The 21,921-nt window shown below is 35.9% G+C and overlaps 1 protein-coding gene across 6 annotated transcripts in view; it reads left to right on the top strand.

Annotated features, from left to right (window-relative positions):
* Positions 1 to 21,921, top strand: part of LOC308638858 (uncharacterized protein) — a 547,213-nt gene that overhangs the window by 493,405 nt on the left and 31,887 nt on the right. The window lies entirely within an intron of this gene.

The raw sequence follows: 21,921 nt of genomic DNA on the forward strand, positions 1-21,921 counted from the left end.
GCAAAATGGTACAGCTTATTTGGAATACAATCTGGCAATTTCTTATAAAACTAAACATATTCTTACCTTGCAATCTAGCAGTTGTACTCCTTGGTATTTATCTAAATGAGTTGAAAATTAGGTCACACAAAAATCTGTAAACAGGCTGGGTATGGTGGTGCACACCTGTAATCCCAGGAATTCAGGAGGCTGAGGCAGAAGGATTGCAAGTTCATAGCTTGGGTAATTTAGTGAGACAATGTCTGAGAATTATATATATATGCAGCTGGGCTGGGGATGCAGCTTAGTAGTAGCACAACCCTGGGTTCAATTCCCAGTACTGCAAAAAAATGTATATAGACGTTTATAGCTGCTTGATTAATAATTGCCAAAACTTGGAAGCAACCAAGATGTTCTTCAATGATTAAATGGATAAACTGTGGTACATCTAGATAGGGAATAGTACTCAGCACTAAAAAGAAATGAGATAATGTTGTGATGTGTGTCCTGCTATGTTATGATCCTTGGGAATCTAAGTAAATTGGTATTTTAATCATGATTAATGTGGACTACGGTTTGACAGCACTAACTCCATTTTGAGCTTTCTCTTGTAACACAAGCTATAACTGAGCAAAATGTCTGGCTGATAGTCACCTTGACAACTAGCCACACTGACAATTGTGTGCTGATGTTCAAATGATATGGCTGGTGCCTAATAATTTTCGCTCCAAAATTAACATCTGGAAACCGAACACCTTTTGGAATTATAAGTACCACTGCCTTCAGACTGCCATTTGAAACACATCTTGCCATGATTCTACAATGCAAGGGTTCAATCTGAGTTGACACCAGCCTCCGGAGATTCTGCCTGAGTGAACAAGTCCTTTACTTCATGGCTGATGACTTGATGGCAATCAGGGTCCTCATTCACCTTGAGGGGACTGGTCTTCCAGGCCATTTAGACAATTTCTTTCCATGGATGAATGGTGGCTGGTTCATTATTAGCATCGTGTTCAAGTGATTTTTAAATGTATTTTTGCCTATATTGTTATGTATTCCTTTTGGGTATTTTTGCTTATTCTTCTTTTTGCTTATTTTTAGAATTAACTGATCAATTTGGGAACTATCTTTGTTTAATTTGACTTTTCATTTGGTTAAAATAAAGAGCCTGCCCCTCTTGGAGTAATTATATTTATTGAGGTTAAAATTGTGGAACCCGACCATTCTTGGCAGTCCAGCTTGACAACTATCAAGCCATGAATAGACATGGGAAAATCTTCAGTGTGTATTGCTAAGTGAAAGAAGCCAATATGGAAAGGCTACATACTGTATGCTTCTAACTACATGACATTCTGGAAAGGGCAAAAACTATGGAGACAGTATAAAGATCAGTGGTTGCCAGGAGATGCAGGGAGGGAGGGATGAGTAGGTGGGGCACAGAGGAATTTTTAGGGGAGCCAAACTACTCTGTTTGATACATAATGGTGGATACATGTCACTATACATTTGTCCAAACTCATAGAATTTACAGCACCAAGAATGAAGAATGAACCCTAACATAAACTGTGGACTCTGGCTGATAATGATCTGGCAATGTAGGTTCATTATTTGTAACAAATGTCTCACTGTGATGCTGAATGTCCATAGTGGGGGAGGTTATGGGGACTGGGGACAAGGAATGTGGAAGAACTCTTCCTTTACTTTCCATTCACTTTTCCTGTGAACCTAAAACGGCTCTTAAAAACTAAAGACTATTTTAAAAATATTACCTAACTAAGGAGACAGCCTCTGAAAAAAAAAATGAAACAAAACAAAAACAACTTCCCAGGTGATTCTAAAGAGCAGCCTTTAGTCATTTTAAATGTACACAATCAATTCAATAAATAATTTCATAGTGTAAATTCCAGCTAATGAACCACTAGGTATGTGTTAATTTCAATGAATTATCTCTCTTGGCATCTTTCCCACCATTTATGAGCTCCTTCATCTTTTCTTACAACATACTGTACATCTCATCAAAAGCATAAATCAGGGACAATCTTTGGTTTATGAAAAGATGAGGAAATTTAAAAAAGAAGACTTTCAGCTCTAAATTTAAGCACTTTTTGAACTTCATAAAAAAGATCACATTAAAACAACATTGTTGGTATAATAGAAAAATAAAGATTTTTATCTAGCCCTTTTCTTTCTAAATTATCTGTGAATTATTTCATAAACTAATGAAAACCTATTTTATACACAAAATTAAAGTGCAAGAATTCAAGCCAATCCAAGGAACATTTGAGAATAAAGGACTTTCTTTAAGGAGGAAAAAATCCTTTAGCAAAGTATGTCATTTTACTTTCCTATGGTTCTAAAATTAGCCCTGAGAAATAAGGTTATTAATAATTATCACTTAGTACTCTGCTGAACTGCTGGGGGCACTTCATGCACCCTAAAGTTCATTTTATTTCCTCAATAGTATCTGATATAAATGAACATCTCTTCTGGAAAATTCTTTCTTCTATTAGTCTTCATTATGTTATAGGATCCATTCCTACTCTAGCATTCATTTCTTTCCAGGCCTCAATTCTCCTCTCCCCTAACATGTACCTGAGCAATTTATCTAGTTCATGGTTCAAATGTTAGCTCAATGTCCATTTCTATTGTTAGCCTACATTCTGCATGCCAAAACAATACTTTCCATTTACTCCCAGGACATCTTCATTTAAATATCCCATTAGAACCTCTCTCTGGGGTAGCAAGTGAAACTGTTCCTCTCATGGGACTCCTGGTTTTGTGTCCTTAACTCAATGTGATCACAATTACCCCAGCCTAGAGACTCTGAATGAGGTTGGCAATTTGGGGAAATTTATAAACTTCTTGCAGCCTCAGTTACTTCATCTGTTTTATGGGCAAAGAAAACTAATTTAAGAAGTTTAATGTGAAGGTTATTTGAGACAGTGAACTGCAACTGCTTTAGATTTCAAACATAATTACTCTGTGTTGTTCAACAAGGCCCTGCAGGAGAACATCTAAGGAAACAGTGAACTCAATCCTGGCTATAAACAGACTCAAGATCTTTGACTCCCATATTATGATGCCTATAAACTATTGGCAGGCTCAGAAGCAATAATTTTCTCCACGGAACGAGACAGACCTATTTCAGTCATATTTGAACTTCAATTTCTTATATCCTTGCTATAAAATAATAGACTTTACTGTCAAATCTTATTTTCTCAAAATCTTAAATTTCATAGTATTAAGAAATATTCACTTCCTTTAGTATAAAATGTGACATTCATTTAGAAACTATTTTAAATTAATTTTACATGTCTTAGGATTACTATTTTTACTAGTAGCTCAACAAATTTGTGTAAGGTCAGTTTCAATTTTATTCATGGTCAATCTTGCATAGAAAAATTATTTTTAGAGTTTGCACTGACAGCTTATAATTAATATACACTTTTGAAACAAAGAATAGTCATTGACTGGATGTTCAAAGAAATATTAAATTTCTTAATCTTCCCATAGCAAAAAATTAAAAAAAAAAAAAAACGATTTGACACTTCTTTGGTTTTCCCAGAATTTTTTTTTTCACTTATTGAGCAGTTCCTCTGCCCCGAATTTGTAACTTTTTCAATTAAAATTTAATCTTTAAAAAAACATATTCAGTGGTTTGAATCAAGAAAAGCATAATAAGCTTAGAGATATTCCATAGCTGTTCTGTATGCTGTATAAAATCAGCTTCATTTTATACATGTATTTATTCAATCTGTATTCAGTAAGTACTATTAAGTACAGAAAACCCTGCCTTTACTGACTAAATTGATGAATAATTTTATTTTCAGAAATCTCCCTGGTTTTTCCAGATATATGAGTAATGATTTTCCAAACCTTTCTTCACTAATTATTTTTTAACAAATAATTTTGAGCAGTGTCAAGCCCTGTTTTAGACCTTAAGGATAAAAGTCATGGCTCTCATGAAGCTGATATTCCACTAGGGGAAACAGACCACAAGCTCATAAATAAATATATACTATACTTTCAGGTGGCAGTACATGCAGCAAAGAAAATGAAAAAGGAGGAGTGGACATAGAGTGAAGGACAATGTTATTTTAAGTAATAACATTGGGGGATCAAAAAATGCACCCAGGAGGAAGTAGTATTTGAATTGAGATATGGGCAAAGTAATGGAAGTCATGCAAACACTGGGAGAAGACCATTCCAGGCAGAGGAGACAGCCTTGGAAGGGGAGATAGCTGAAGAAAGGAGGCTACTGTGGCTGAAGCAGAGTAAACAAGTTCAAGAATAGAGGAAAATGAGCCAAGGGCTAGATCATGTAGAGCCTATGGCCATGTCAAGTCATTAGGGTGCATTGTAACATGATGGGAAGCCACTGGGAAAATGGAACTAGAGGATGACATGATCTGATTCATGTTTATAAAAGATCCCCTCAAGTTTTTGTGGAAAAAGAAAGCCTGGTTAGGAGGCCAATGCAGTGAAACATGGTGGAATTCTGATTATATTTTGAAAAATAAAGCAGAACTCTTGTAGAACTTGCTGATGGATTGAATTTATGATTTAGGAGAAAAGGAGCAATTGGAGATGGCAGTTACGTTTTTGGTATGAACAACTGGTGTTCCCATTTAACTGAAATGGGTAAAATTAGAGGATAAGTACAATGGATGTGGGAGGCAGAGCCAAGAGCTCTGATTTGGACGTAATAGAACATCTATTGTGTAATAAGGACAGATGTTCTGATGGAAAATAGCACAGGCCTGCTGGAACAGGGTTCATTGAAGATATGTGAATTTCCCATTGCCCCTTCCACTCTGTGGAAGCTGCACTCCAGATGTAGAAGAGGGACAGGACTTTTGGGATGTGGGGCTTTTGTGCTAGATGATTAGGAAAGAACTAGGCTCTTTCCTGACATGACCAAGGGCCCAGATGTAACAGCAATATGGTACAGGGGTAGCATGCAGTATTCCTGACCTGCCAGTCTATCTTCTGGTGTGATCAGGGACCAGGATATAATAACAATATGATACAGGAGAACCTTGTGACCCCTCCTATCCTGTCAACTCCTCTTCTAATGCTATGGAAATGAGGGGCAAATCTGAGCATGTATTGCAGTTATGTGACACAGGAAGTTAACAGAAGGATTTGCCACATCAGAGTTCCTGACTGGAGAAGCACCAGTCCCTATCTGGGCATGCTTGGAGGACTTAGATCCAAGCCTCCTAGTTGACCAGGATTGATTGCCTTAAATACTGGCCTTTGCCAGTTTCTGTGGAGACTAGCAGGAGACCAATTCCCTCTCTGCAGGGGATCATTCATGGACAAATTAGCACTTACCTCTTAGTGAAAATTTGAATTAGGTTGGTAGTGGTGGAGTGGTCAAATGTTGTTAGATTCTAAAAATACTCTGAATATAGATTTCCTAAGGATCCTGCTGGTGGGTTGGCTTTTTGAGGGACAGAAAAAAAATGAATCATAAAGGATGTATAAGCTTTTATAGACCAAGCACAGCGTTGTACTCTGTAATCCCAGCAACTTGGAAAGCTGAGGCAGGATTGCAGGTTTGAGACCAGCCTCAGCAATTTAGAGAGACCCAGTATCAAAATAAGAAATAAAAAGGGTTGGGGATGTAGCTCAGTGGTAGAGCAACTGGGGGTTTAATTCCTAGTAAACTATACTGCTCCCCAAGAAAGAAAGAGGGAAGATAAAAGCAGTGTATTCTGGAGATGGAGTTATCAGCCATGAAGGCCATGAAACTGGATCATCTGCAGAGCAAATATAAAAGAAAAAAGGGCTACAAACAGACCCCCTATCCAAGTTGTGCCAATCAGTATTTAGAATTCTGGAACAGACCCAATGTCTACTTCTATTCCAGGCAGACTTTTGGTTGTTGATGCTGAGAAATAAGAAACATTCAAGCACAGTGTAATCTCAGATTAATACCTGTGACTTACTGTGTGAGGCAGGTTTGAGATAGACATGAGAGGTCAAGTTCCAAGGCAATTAGGGGGATGTTTCTGTGAACACAGATACAAATGATGGCAAAGACACAAATATTAAAAGCACAGCTTCTTCCACACTCCTCTAAGGAGAATTTTCTGCCAGGTCAACAAGAAATTGACAAAAGTACATACTTACTTTTTTAGAGATCTCAATTAAAATTGCATATTTTAAAGTTATTTTGAGTAGGGCTTTTTTAATGAAACATTTTATCCTTTTTTTGTCTGTGTGGTACTGAGGATTGAACACAGGGGCACTTCACCACTGACCTACATCCCTAGCCTTTTATTTATTTTTGCTTTTTATTTTGGGACAGGGTCTTGCTAAGTTGCTGAGGCTAGCCTTAAACTTGCCACCCACCTGTCTCTCAGCCTCCTAAGTAGCTGAGAATACAGGCATTCACCACTGTTCCTGGCAACATTTTATCTTATTTTTTAAAAAAAATATTTAAATTTTTTTTTAGTTTTAAGTGGACACAATACCTTTATTTCACTTATTTGTTTTTATGTGGTGCTGAGGATCAAACCCAGGGTCTCGTGCCTACAAGGCAAGCACTCTACCGCTAAGCCACAGCCCCAGCCCTTATCTTATTTTTAATGTCTATATTTTACTTCTCCCCACAAACTGCAGAACTGTCACATTATTGGACTCTCCCTTCACATGATATATCTATTTTTGGCTTCAAGTCTAAGTTTTTCAGACTGATGTTTCAATGAGTGAGCAATGATACTTCAGTTATAGTTACTCCTCCATAGATTACTGGTACATTCTTTATTGCTGTAGGGAGACGTCATCAAGGAAATTTAGAAATACCATTGGCTTTTCTTCAGTCTTTGAGTCTACATCCAGGAATTGGTTATGGCCTACACTAAATGAACTACATTCTAACTCATGGTTTATAATACTTACTCATGAACCAAAGAGCCTTGCTTGATAGGAAAAGCACAACAAATAAAAATGTCCAACAGTATAAACTAGAAACTTAGGTATGGGGCATGTAGCTCAGCATTAGAGATCATGCTTAGCATGCACAAGGCTCTGGGTTTTATCCTCAGCACCCAAGATAAAATAGGGACTCATTAAGGTCCCTCTTTATGTTAACTTATTTCCTCCTCTTCCTTTCCCCCACAAACAAAAGGCTTTGATTTTTAAAGATAAAAATAATAAAATTTAATGTACTGGTTTCTAAAATTTGTCAGGGCCAATGTATGTATGAGAACATCTGTTCAATTTCTGGAAAAATAAACAATGGATAATGAAAGGAGTGGCAAAAACGCTGCTCACTCAGTATCCATGTGCTCCTCTATTTGTTCAAATCCTTTGTTGTTGATGGGACAATATGACCAGTTCTGGAATTCTCTGAAGGTTGATAACTGGCTTTTGGTTGGGGCCCTACCTGGGACTGTCAGTTGGAATACCCACATGTGGCCTCTCTGCATAGAATGGACATCATCATAACATGGTGGCTGGGTTTTAAGAGTGAATGAGGGGGGGAAGGGAGGGAGAAAGGGAAGAGGAGAGAAGAGAAGAGAAGAGGAGAGAAGAGAAGAGAAGAGTAGAGTAGAGTATATGCTAGGAGTTTTTTTGTGACTTAGCCTCAGAAGTCACACAGCATCCCTTTAATCAAATTCTGTTGGGCTGCGGATGTGGCTGAAGCGGTAGCGTGCTTGCCTGGCATGTGTGCGGCCTGGTTTGATCCTCAGCATCACATACAAACAAAGATGTTGTGTCCGCCGAGAACTAAAAAATAAATATTAAAAAATTCTCTCTCTCTCTCTCTCTCTCTCTCTCTCTCTCTCAAAAAAAAAATCATATTCTGTTGATGAAGGCAGTAACAAAAGTCCACCCAGGTTTAAGGGAGGAACACATACCCCACCACTCAATGGAGAAATGTCAACATCATATTGTAAGAAAGGCATGAAGGATGGGATATATATTCTGCCATCTTTGAAAAATACAATCTGCTGTAGTTGAAAATGGATCTGATATAATTTTTGGACAAGCTGAATATATGCTCTTCTATTACCAAGAAGAGAATAAATATATTTTCTTCTATATAGATATTATGGTTTGAATAAGTTTCTGAAACTCTAGCTAATAATTGCACAAAAGAGGTATAAATAGGCATTTCTAAAATTAAAGACATTTTTAAAGTAGGACTCATTTTAATTACAAACTAGTATATAGATAAAATTTCCATATACTTTATTTTATTTAGTTATATCTAGTACTATTGGAAAGAAATAACTTACTTTGAGTCCTTTACTGATATATTTTTAATGGCCAAAGTCTTGAAAAACCCCAAGCTAAAGATTCTTTTTTATTATTATTTTATGGGATAAAGCTTCAGATCTTTATTTTTCTTGTGTCTATACACTGTACTAAATGGAAAACAATTTTCCAAAAGAATCTTAGCCTCACCTATAGTTTTTCCATTTCTTATCTTAAAGCAGAGGTAATATGGCTCCCTATTCAGGCATCCATCCTTGTTAGGATGTCCATGCTTTTCACAAAAGGATGTCAACCCCACTCTAAGCCATTGATCTTCTGCAAAAGCATTCCAACATACAAGGACTGACTATTGGAAGTCATCAGAGAGTGTAATCTAAAACTTGCTGTTGCTCTATTTTTAATTTAATATTTGTCTGAAATAAACACTTGAGGGAAGTGTTACTTGAGAGCTATAGAATTCATCTTGTAGCCAGTATTGTCATTTCTCTGCCCAGATCCTCTTAGATCTTTTTTTATCAGCATGGACCCTTCCACAACTTCTGCACCTCTTTTTAGGAGAATTAACCTCAGCCTATGGGAGCCACTTTACCCACAAACACCAGAGCAGGAAATACCTAGGAGTTTATCTCACTTCTACCCCACCTCTGGACCCCATAACTCTTACCCAATGACTGATTGGTGCTGGAAAATAAGGCCCAATTCCTTTGCCCAAGTCAGGACAAAATCTCCCTTATAGCTTCCACTTGGAGGAATATTTAAATAAATCATGTGAACATGAATTCTCAAATTAGAATCTGCTTCTGGAGAATATGACTTCATATACATCCATCTCCTTAGATATTCTACTGTCTTTATGAATTAAGGTAGAACACTTTTTGAGAGTGGGATACTCACACTGTATGGTAAATCAGACTCTACAAATTAATGAGATCTCTAGGAGATCTGCATGCATATTAATATTTCATAATCATTTTTCTGAGAAAGATCAATATGAACTGGTTCAAGAAAAAAGAAAAATATTGGAATAGACCAGAAACTATGGAGGAAATTGAAAAGTTTTTGGAAGAAAAATTGAGTTATTTTCATCTCTATATTATCCCAATATTTAAAAAATAATTCCAAAGTAAAGAAAATGATAGGAAGCTTCCAATTTGTTTTATGAAGTTAATAAGACCACAATATCAAAAACTGATAAATATTGAATACTCAGAGAGAAACTCATTAAATAGTCTAGAGACTGTAAAGAAACAAAAATTTTAAACATAGCACTGGAAAACTGAAACCAGTATGAAAATAAAAGGCTAATATACCAAATTAAGAAAAAGAATTTATTCCAGGAATGCAAGGGCTATTTAATATTTTAAAATAAACTAACATAATTTATCACATCATGGGAAAATGCCAGTATTTCAATAGATATCCCTAAATGAATTAATAGATGGTAAAATTAAATAATCATTAATTATAAATATATGTGCTAAACTGTGACAAAAGAACATTTTGTAACACAATAAATGGTATATTTTGCAAATCAACAACCTACATCATTCTGACAAGGCTTTTCACCTGAAGTCAGGCATAAGATGAGGATGCTTAAAATCACAATTATTCTTTTCAATTTCTTGTGAGTTCTGAACAATATAATAAAATATGAAAAAATAGAAGTCATGAATATTGAAAGAAGACAATACTAATGCTCTTTTCAGTTTTTTTAACCTACCTTGAAATCTCAAGAAAATCATCCTTGAAAACCTTACAAACTATTAGACAGTGGCAGATAGCAACACAAATATACAAGTATCCATAGCTGTCATGTATTTTGAAATAAATATATTTCTTTCATAAAAGTAACAAAGAAAATAACATATTTACAAAATATCTTAAGAAATGTACAATATTGTGCAAAGTACACCAAACCCACTAAAAACAAAATTTAAAAATAGAGAAAGACACCATCTGGATAGAAAAACCCATTATTTTAAAAGTGTTAATACTTCTGAGTTGACTTTATAAGTGTAATATATTTCTAATCTAATCCAACTTGAAAAATGCTGAAACTTTATCTAAAAGAATACAGGTGCAAAGGTGCCTGGCTATACCAGCAACTCAGGAAGCCAAGACAAGGGGATTGCAAGTTCAGGGCCAGTCTGGGCACCTTAAGGAGACTTTTTCTGTTATAAGAAATAAAAAGGACTGAGGATCTAGCTTAGTGGTAGAGCACTAAGTTCAATACCCAGTGTAAAAAGAAGGAAGGAAGGAAGGAAGGAAGGAAGGAAGGAAGGAAGGAAGGAAGGAAGGAAGGAAGGAAGAATTGAACAAACCAAGAAAGAAAACAAGAAAAATTTAAAAGGAAAAATGAGAAAGGTCTTAAAACCAAATATTGAAATATATCATAAATTCACAATAATTTGAGCAATGTCATATGAGTGTAGGACTAGATAAACAAAGCAAAGTCACAAAAATAGGAAGTCCAGAACAGACTTCCTAGTGACAAGAATATTTGAGAATTTAGTATATGATAGCAGTGGCATTTAAAATCACATTTATTATGTAAAGTGCATTAATATTTGTTGAAAAATTGTGTTAACCTCAGTATATTCCAAAATAAATTTAAATTGGCTAACATGTAAATCTTTAAGATAAAAATCAACATTTCAGAAGAGAATATACACACATATATACATTTATTTTATTTTGTTTATTTAAATTTCAAAATCTCATTTATTAGTAAAATGTACACAGGCATATAGTCCTACCAGAGTGATTGATGAATTCTAAGATAACAGAAAAAATCAGAATGGGTCAAATATTTTAGATGAACACAGATTTAACTATTCATTTGCTTAAATTCATACACTCCAAAAATATCATATAGTTGTTTTACACTTATCTGGTCTGCATACTGTATGTAGCTCATCTAGAACATTTCTGATGTTCTCCACACAAACTTCACCTCTGTGGTGTTTTTTGATGCAAGATTCCATACATTTTCAAATTCTTCTTCAGAAAACTTGACTGAATGATACATAATATCTCTGCAATCTCTTGTTTTTAACTGGTCTTGAAGAAGTCTCTTTCAAATACTCCTTTCTGGGCAAAGATGGTAGGATGTAGTAATGAATAAGCATTGCCCTCTGTTTTAGTCAGCTTTTTCGCTGCTGTGACTAAAAGACCAGACAAGAACAATTTTAAGGAGGACAAATTTATTTGGGGGCTCATAGTTTCAGAGGTCTCAGTCCATAGACAGCACCTCCATTCCTTGGGGCTGGAGATGAGGCAGAACATCATGGTGGAAGGTTGTGGTGGGTGGAAGCAGCTTATATGAAGATCAGAAGGCAGAGAGACTCCACTAACCAGACACAAAATATATACCCCCAAAACCATGCCCCCAGGGAGGAACCTCCTCCAGCCACACCCTACCTGCTTCAGTTACCACTCAGTTAATCCCATCAGGGGATTAATTCACTGATTGGGTTAAGGCTCTCACAACCCAATCATTTCTCCTCTGAATGTTCTTGCATTGTCTCACACATGAGCTTTTGGGGGACACCTCATACCTAAACTACAATACCCTCTTTATCATGATTAGTTCTATCACTGATGTGATGAATTCAGAGATGGGAATATAAATCACATTGAATGGTTAGAACACCAAAAACTGGGTAACAGATAGAAGGAACATTTCCTACAACTGCACTGATATCAGAAGAAGTTGTCTTATAGAAGCCAGGCGTGGTGACACTTGCCTGTAATCCCATGACCCAGGAGGCTGAGGCAAGAAGAGTACAAGTTCAAAACCAGCTTCAGCAATTTAGCAAGGCCTAAGCAACTTATGAGACCCTGTCTCAAAACAAAAATTAAAAAGGGGCTGGGGATGTGGCTAAGTGGTTAAGTATCCCTGGGTTTAATCCCTGCTTCCAAAACAAAACAAAACAAAACAAAACAAAAAACCCACCTTGTCATATAGTGGTTAGAAACTTTATCACATAGTCACAGAAACATCTGGAGAGCCTTCTCTGAACTCCTTCAGGTTTTATCATGAGAGTTGGTTCAGATTCTTCCAAATTTGCCTCTGTTGGTTTTGCACAATCTGGTTTTCTACCTTTAATAATGACTTCATAATACTTAAGAAATATTGTCTTTTTCCAGTTGAGAAAAGATACAAATTCTAGGTAGTTACTTAAGCCATAATTATCCACATCACAGTAGTCAAACAACTTGTCCAGGAGCTTCTCATCTAAATACAAGTTGGCCTATTCCTGAAGATCTGATTTATCTATTATCCCATCTCTCTTCGTTTTGTTGCTCTGGGCCCAGGGAGAGGCAGAATATCATGGCAGAAGAGTGTGGTGGATGAAAGTGGCTCAGGACATTACACCAGGAATGAGAGAGAGAGAGAGAGAGAGAGAGAGAGAGAGAGAGAGAGAGAGAGAGAGAGATGGAAGAGAATTTTTTTTTTTTTTTGGCAGCAGGAATTAAACCCAGGGAGACTTAACCACTTAGCCACATCCCCAGCCCTTTTTTATTTTTTGTTTTGAGACAGGGTCTCACTAAGTTGCTTAGGCCTTGCTAAATTGCTGAGGCTGGTTTTGAACTTGTGCTCTTCTTAGCCTCAGAAGTCACATGGCCCCTCTCTCTCTCTCTCTCTCTCTCTCTCTCTTGATACAGGGGACTAAACCCAACTGTGCTTTACCACTGAGCTACATCCTTTTTATTTTTTATTTTGAGACAGGGCTTAAGTTGCTTAGGGCCTCACTAAGTTGCTGAGGTTGGCTTTGAAATTGCAATCTTTCTGCCTCAGCCTCCCAAGTTACTGGGATTACAGGTGTGCACCACCACACCCAGCTTACATACATATTTATTTATGCAATCTTTTAATCATGACACCCAAAACAGTGTCATAAAGAATAATACTGATCTATTTGACTATACAGTATAAAAAATTTTAAGGGCATAATCATAAAAGAAAAAAGCAACTGGGTCTGATGGCTCATGCCTGTAATCCCAGTGACTCAGGAGGTTGAGGCAGGAGAATCATAAATTTGAAGCCAACCTTGGTAAACTAGTGAGAACCTGTCACAAAATAGTAGAGCACTTGCCTAGCTTGTTCAAGGCCCTGGGTTCAGTCCCCAGTACCATCACTATATATTTGTATACCATATTGTGTTCTTCTATTGAAAGAACACAGGCAAAATTGAGAAAATACATTCATATACACATATATATAATTATATATATGTATATACATAATTATATACATAGTTTTCACAAATAAAAAATTAAAACTGGCAAAGGTCATAGAAGGACAATTTATAAAGTTGCACATTTATTTTAAAGAAAGTTTAACATCAGTAATGAAATGAACACTAATATAAAGGTGAAGCATATATCACCTTTTGTGTATCAAACTGACACACGCTAAATAAGATTATCACAAACCAAGTGTTGGTAAGTGTGCAAACACTGGTACTCTCAATCACAGCAACCAGAGTATACTTTTAGTAACAGTTTATATGAAAATGTGTTAATTAATATTTTTTTATTGCCAATTTACCTTTTTTCCATTTGGTCTTTCAACATTTAATTTTTTTTTAAATTCTAATTTGTTATGTATGACAACAGAATGCATTACAATTTATAGTACACATATAGAGTACAATTTTTTATATCTCTTGTTGTACATAGAGTCACATAAATTTTGATCTTTTGATCTTCAGAGAATTTTTTCTGAAGAAATCATTAAAATATTTTCAAAGATTTACTTTTAAATATGCCCATTAGATCATGTTGTATAGTGGTCAATTTTGGAAATAAAATATCCAATGATAAAAGAATGACTCAGTGACTTTAATGAAGTATACAGAAGTATTAAAATATTTTCAAAAGTATTAAAATATTTTCAAAACTATATATTTCCCCATGACATTCATTTAATGTCATGGGGAAATATATAGTTTGATTTTAAATCATTGGGGGAGTGTAGCTCAGTGGTAGAGTGTGTGCTAGGCAAGCAAGAAGCCCTTGGTTTAATTCCCTGCACAACAACAACAAAAAAAAGGAAGATAATATGCAAATCAAAATCTTTGTTAAAAATCATATTCATGCATAGCAAAAGTCAGGAAATACATCCTCTAGCATGTTCATAATAGTTTTCTCCACGTTTGGGGAGAAATGGTTTTCTCTGGGTTTTAATGTCTTTTTTTCTGCTTTCCTATAATAGATTTTCTTTCTTTCTTTCTTTCTTTTTTTTTTTTTTTTTTTTTTTGGTTTATGGTACCAGGGATTGAACTCAGGGGCACTCAACCACTGAGCCACATCTCCAGCCCTGTTTTGTATTTTATTTAGAGACAGGATCTCACTGAGTAGCTTAGCCCCTCACTGTTGCTGAGGTTGGCTTTGAACTTGTGATCTTCCTGCCTCAGCCTCTCAAGCTGCTGAGATTAAAGGCATGTGCCACCATTTTTTACAATGAATGTGTGCTCTTTTATAGTGAAAAATTATAAATACAGTACAATTAATTTTTTAAAAAATCAAAAAAGAGAAATAAGCAGCCTTTAGATCTCTTGATGTATATCACTGAAAATCTTATCAATACATTTGTTACCATATGTAGTACCTCCTTCAAGGGAACACCCAGGAAAAGTTCTCCATTTTTTGACATCAACAACCTTGTTTTTATCTGATAGACTCTATAAACCATATAAACTGGAAAGCTTGGAGACAACTTAAGTCCACCTCTATAAACAAGGATATGAATCTACGCGATGCATGATTATTTCTTTTCTTTTTTTTGGTTTTTCTTTCTATCTTTTTTTTCCCTTTTATGATGGAGCATGGAACCCTGGGCCTCATGCATGCTAAGCATGTGCTTTACCACTGAGCTACACTCGCAGCTCTATTCCATTTAAAAATCTTGTCATCTTTTGTTTTGTGTATTCCAATATTTCAGCTTATACCTTTTCAGGAAAGATACAAGAGTTGTGTAGAGTAATAACTAAGAAACTGATAAGAAGGTTAGTAGAATGAAACAGACATTATTATTACTGTGTGTATACATGTGAATGCATGACCAATGTGATGCTGCAACCTGTATACTCAGAAAAATGAGATATTGTATCTCATGTGATTCAAATATATGATATGTCAAGGTCATTGTACTGTCACATGTAACTAATTAAAACAAATAATAAAATAAAAATAAAAATAAAGAACTCTGAAGCAATAAAATAATTTCTTAGCATGCTAGGCCTGTAGGTGAATTCATCTTTTTAAAAACTTTGAAGAATAAGTCATTCATTCACTCAACTAACATTTATTAAGGGTCCATTATGTGCCATACGCCATACACTGTTCTAGTTACTAAGCAATCACATAATGGATGATGGGAAAATTGCACAATTCCTTCTGTTATAGGCTTAATTGTGTCCTCTTCCAAATTCATATATTGAAGTCCTAACTCCCAGAACTTTAGAGTGCTACTGTATTTGAAGATGAGTTCTTTACAGAGGTAATTAATTAAAATGAGTTTATTAGTGTGGTCACTAGTCCAATATGACTGGTGTCCTCTTGAAAAGAGGAAATTTGGACACAGAAATGCATTTAGGGAAGACACAGGAAGAAAATGGCTATGTGTAGGCCAAGGAGAGAGGCCTCAGAAAGAATCAGTGCTGATACCTTGATCTCCAGCTTGCAGTCTTCAGAGCTGGGAGACTGTAAATCTCTGTTGTTCAAGTCACCTAGTCTGTGTACTCAGGCCTGAGCAGACTAATGTGCTTGCCATGAGGGGGATAAGGAGCAAATAAGGAAACAAACAAATATATAATTATTGTGAACTGTTCAGATTGGGAACTCAGTAAAGGCTGCTATGGGGAAGCAATTTAAACTGTAACCCGAGGAATGAGAAAAAACTAGCTTGTGAAGGGTAGGAAGCATCCTATGTTATTTAGGTTTCCATTGCTGTAACAAAATACCTGAGAAAATAAACTTAAAGTGGAAAAGATCTATTTTGATTCATGGTTTCAGTCCATGGTCAGCTGACACCATTGTTTTTAAGCCTGTGGTGAGGCAGAACTTTATGGTGGGGAGCTTATGGTGGAATAAATCTGCTTACCTCATGGCACCTAGGAATCAGGGAGAGAGAGAGAGAGAGCTTACTTTTGTAGCAAGGACCTTCCCCAAAAACTCTTTATAGTATGAATCCATCAATGGATTATTTATCACTGAAGTCAGATCATTCAGTCCCCAAAAGTCCCACCGTTGAACACTGATGCATTGGAGACCAAGTCATTAACACATCAGATTTTGGAGGACATTTCATATCTAAACCAGAACACATCCCAAGTAGAAATGCAGGAGGCATGCAGACCCAGGGTGGGGAAGAATGGAGCTCATTCTAGAAACCAAGTCAAGTGAAGCTGAGCATATTCTATGAAGACACATTGGTGACAGATATCAGGACCCACACTGACTCTTCTGTCAGTTGTGTTCAAGCAGATGCAGGGAAGAATTATGAGTCCCCAGTATATAAGGCAGGCTCTGTCAATCATTATCAACTCAGTTTCTTGATAAAGCCACAATTATCAAAAATCTCTTTGATCACAGATATATGAATCCCAAAAGTCTAGTAATAAAAATAGAAAAAACTCTTCTCAGAATTAATTAATAAAATTTTGGATAGATGTACTTCACAACTAACTTTCTCTGAACAACTCTTCCAACTCTTCTCCTTCCTAAAAGCTCTTGCTCTGCCTAGTACCCCTAAAACCTAGGTCAGGACTGATTCTTTTTTTTTTTTTTTAAGAGATTTTAAACTGATTCTTTTTTTTTAAGAGAGAGTGAGAGGGGAGAGAGAGGGGAGAGAGAGAGAATTTTTAATATTTATTTTTTAGTTCTCGGCGGATACAACATCTTTGTTGGTATGTGGTGCTGAGGATCGAACCCCGACGGCACGCATGCCAGGCGAGCGCGCTACCACTTGAGCCACATCCCCAGCCCATCAGGACTGATTCTGATGAAATGTGTAAAGGTGTGGCAGCAAACGAGTCATATCTTAGCATAAGGAAAACAGTCAGAAAGATTGAGCCCCCATATGTGGATGAAGGTTTGCACCTTGGAATTTCTCTAAATAAAGTATTCACTGGAGCTGGGAGTGTAGCTCAGTGATAGAGGGCTTGCCTAGTATGCACAAGGCTCTGGGTTCCATTGCCAGCACAGGAAAACAAAAAATCATCCAGTAATTAATGGGGTTCACATATTCAATTACAAATGTCCCCTCTTTCTGTCATTGAGGACTCACCCATGCCGCAGTCTGGCTGGGCACAAAATCACGAGCCACTCAAGCAGGAACAAACTTTATTTCCAAAACTCCGGCAAATGCCACGCACGCGGCCTTCTCCCGGGACACACTACACCAACAGGAAATCCCTCCTCCGGAATTCCCTCCTACCGCACTTCCCCAACCAATGGGAACTCTCAGGGAGTCTCCAAGAGCTCCAAAGTAGCAGGCTGAGGCAGACAGCAGGGGTCTAATCTCCAATTGAATGCCCATTTTAACACAATCATTATCATCTCAATGGCTTGCTGGGGTCACCTTTCAACCCAAAATGCCATGGTCATTCCTACTTGGCTATGGCTCTCAGCACACCCAACTGTTCTGCTTGGAGTCTCTCTCAATCACATCATGGAACTGTTATCCAACTCTGGGGCAGGTAGACACTTGGCTCTAGCAGTGTCCTTTGACTCAGAGAACAAGTCCCCCAAATGCTTATTTAGTTAACAACAAATGCATCCTGCACAATATAGATGTGATTTAAGATTCTCTAACATATCAAACAGATAATTCAGCAAATAAATTAAAATAGATTGACCTCTTTAAAGCAATAGATTTTATAGCTTGTGACTTTTAGCAGATATCTGTATTCACTTTATATACAGTACAAAGACAATACTTAAATGGCTTCAACACATTCATTTTAGTTCAACTGAAGTTTATTTTTAATAATCTAGTACAAGTATTTTTCTTTTCAAACAAGTTGAACAGAAAGGAATTCATGAAACAAAAACTGATATAAGTAATTCAAGATGTGCAAGACATGGATTTGACAGCCCATCTAGAATACCAATAAATAAATAAATAATGGCTGAGCACAGTTAATAAATAAATAAAGTTTGAGCACAGCTAATAGAACTTTCAGCTATAAGCATAGATTAAAGTAAGGTTGATTTTGAACATATTACCTTGCCAGTTTGTAATAGAATGCTAATATTATTATAGCTTTTCATTTGCATGTTTATTAAGAATTGAATAAACAATTGCATTCACAAGAGCCTAAAAAAATACCTTGTAATAAATCTAACCAAGGAGTTTAAAGACATCTATAATGAAAATCACAGAACACTGAAGAAAGAAATTGGAAGAAGATACAAGAAGATTGAAAGACCTCCTATGTTCATGGGTAGGCAGAATTAATATTGTTAAAATGGTCATACTACCAAAAGAGATATACAGATTCAATGAAATCTCCATTAAAACACCAACAAATTTCTTCACAGAATTAAACAACAACAAAAACAGTCCTAAAATTCATTTGGAAGAATGAAAGACCCAGAAAAGCAAAAGTAATTTTAAACCAAAAAGCAATGCTGGAGGCATTATAATACCTGACTTCAAATTATGCTACAGGGCTATAGTAACAAAAATTTCATGATACTGGTATATAAACAGACACACAGACAAATAAACAGACACATAAACCAATGGTACAGAACAGAAGACACATAGACAAACCCACACATCTACAGTTATCTGATCCTTGATAAAGATGCCAAAAACATACATTGGAGAAAAGACAGCCTTTCTAACAAATGGTGCTGGGGAAACTGGTTATCCATATGTAGATGAATGAAACTAGATCATTATCCCTCATCCTGCAGAAAAATCAACTCAAAATGGACCAAAAATTGAGGAATTAGACCAGAAGCTATGCATTTCCCATAATAAAATGTAGTGTCAACACTCAAATATATAGGCACAGGCAAAAACTTTTCCAATAGGACCCCTAAAGTTCAGGAAATAATGCCAAATGTTAATACACAGGATGGCATCAAATTAGAAAGCTCTGCACAGTAAAGGAAACAATTAGGAATGTGAAGAGAGAACCTACAGAATGGGAGAAAAATTTTGCTATCTACTCTTCTGACAGAGGAGTAATACCCAGAATATATAAAGAACTCAAAAAACTTAACACCAAAAAAAAAAAAAAAAAGTAACCCGATCAATAAAAGGGCAAATGGACTAAACAGACACTTCTCAAAAGAAGAAATACATATGGCCAACAAATATATGAAAAAATGTTCAATATCTCTAGCAATTAGGGAAATACAAATCAAAGCTACACTTTTCATCTTACATCAGTCAGAATGGCAGCCATCAAAAATACAAAAAATAATAAATGCTGGAGAATGTGTGGAGAAAAGGGAATACTTTTACACTTTTGATGTGATTGTAAATTAGTACAATGACTATGGAAATTAGTATGGATCTTTCTCAAAATACTAGGCATAGAACCAAAATACAACCTAGGTATTCCACTCCTTGGTATTTATCCTAAAGAATAAAAGTCATTAAACTATAGTGATACATGCATATCCATGTTTATAGCAGCATAGTTCACAATTGCTATATTATGGAACCAACCTAGGCATTCATCAATGGATGAATGGGTAAAGAATATGTGGTATATATACACAGTGGAGTTTTATTCAGCCATAAAGGAGAATGAAATTATAACATTTGCAGGGGAATTGATGTAACTTGAGAACATTATGTTTAGCAAAATAAGCCAAACTCATAAAGTCATATATTTCTCTCAGATATGGAAATTGAAGAGGAAAAAGGAAAAGAAAGGTGGAGGCAGATCTCATGAAAATAAAGGGGAGATCAGTAGAGGAAAGGGACCAGGGAGGGGGAGATGGGGAGGGAGGGGGGAAGTGTTGGAGAATGATATTGTCAAACTTATATTGTTTGCATGTATGAATATGTGTCAACAAATCCCATCAGTATGTACATCTGTAATTCACTAATAAAAAATGGAAAAAGAAAGCAATAAATGAATAAGTAAATAGGGATGATAAGTTAAAAAAAAACAAGAAATCAATAAATAAATAAGTAAAAAGGGATGATAAGTAAAAAAAAAAAAAAAGAATCAAATAGCCTCCTACCTCCAGGTACATGGTTAAGTTATCACACTCCAGGAACTAGTATTCATGGAAAGTAAGAGGTGTTTGCTGGAAGTTTTAGGGTCCAGTGACCATTTTCCATGACTCCATCATCTCTGACGACTCCTATAAATTCCTTATTCTATGCCAGCTCTGTTGAGAAATCAATAAACTTTGAAATATGCAGGGAAGTTAGTGGATGCCCTTCCAATAACAACACATTGGGAACATTCCGAATACACAATACCCTTTTCTCAATTTTGTGTCTCTTTTTACTTCCTTATAATTTTTTTTTCTTGTTACTGAGAATTGAATGTGGGATTCCAGGTATGAACACTCTACCTCTGAACTATATCTGTCAGGCCCAAAGTTTGGACTGAAGAAAAGGCATGAAGTGTAGAATGGGCTTGGGGAGGAGAAAGCAGTGACCTGGGCTGGGCAGAGGGAAGGAGAGTTGGAGAAGAAAAAGGGCTTCTTGAGGCAATGGGAGATGAGGGAATCCTGTACTCCTTTTTCAGTTGGTGCAAGCTACAGCAAGCCATTTCCCCAACCCTTCCTCTGTGGAGTGATGTGTTAGCTTTTCATTGTTGTGAACAAAATACTTGGACAAAAACAACTTAGAGGAGGAAAGATTTATTTTGGCTCATGGTTTCAGAGGCCTCAGTTTCTCTAGTGTTTTAAATATGAGTGGTTGTTAGACTTTGTGAAATGCCTTTTCTACATCTATTGAGACAATTCTTGTCTTTAACTCTATTTATGTGGTGAATTACATTTATTCATTTATTTTAAAATATTTTTAGTTATAGTTGGACATAATACCTTTATTTATTTTATTTTTATGTGGTGCTGGGGATTGAACCCAGGGCCCTGCACGTGCTAGGTGAGTATCTACTGCTGAGCCACAACCCCAGCCCAAATTTTATTGATTTGTGTATGTTGAACCAACATTACATCTTTGGGATGAAACCCACTTGATCATGGTAGACTATTTTCTAAATGTGTTTTTAATGTGATTTTTCAATATTTTATTAAGAATATTTGCATCTATGTTCATCAAGGATATTGGCCTGAAGTTTTCTTTTCTTGATGTGTCTTTCTCTTGGTTGGGTACCAAAGTGATACTGGCTTCATAGAATGAATTTGGGAATGTTCCTTTGTTTTATATTTCATGAAATAATTTAACGAGAATTCCTATTAGTCCTTCTTTAAATATCTGATAGAACTTACCTGAGAATCCATCTGGTCCTGGGATTTTCTTTGTTGAAAGGCTTTTAATTGCTGCTTCAATTTCGTTATTTGATATTGGTCTGTTTAAGTTTTCTAAATCCTCATGGTTCAATTTAGGAAGGTCATATGTGTCTAGAAATTTGTCAATATCTTTAAGGTTTTCTAATTTATTGGAGTATGAATTTCAAAATAGTTTCTAATGTTATCCTTTGGATTTCAAGAATGTCTGTAGTGACATCTCCTTTTTCACCTTTAATTTTGTTTATT

This window comes from Spermophilus citellus, assembly GCF_964194105.1.
Source record: "Spermophilus citellus genome assembly, chromosome: X".
In the NCBI taxonomy this organism is placed as follows: Eukaryota; Metazoa; Chordata; class Mammalia; order Rodentia; family Sciuridae; genus Spermophilus; species Spermophilus citellus.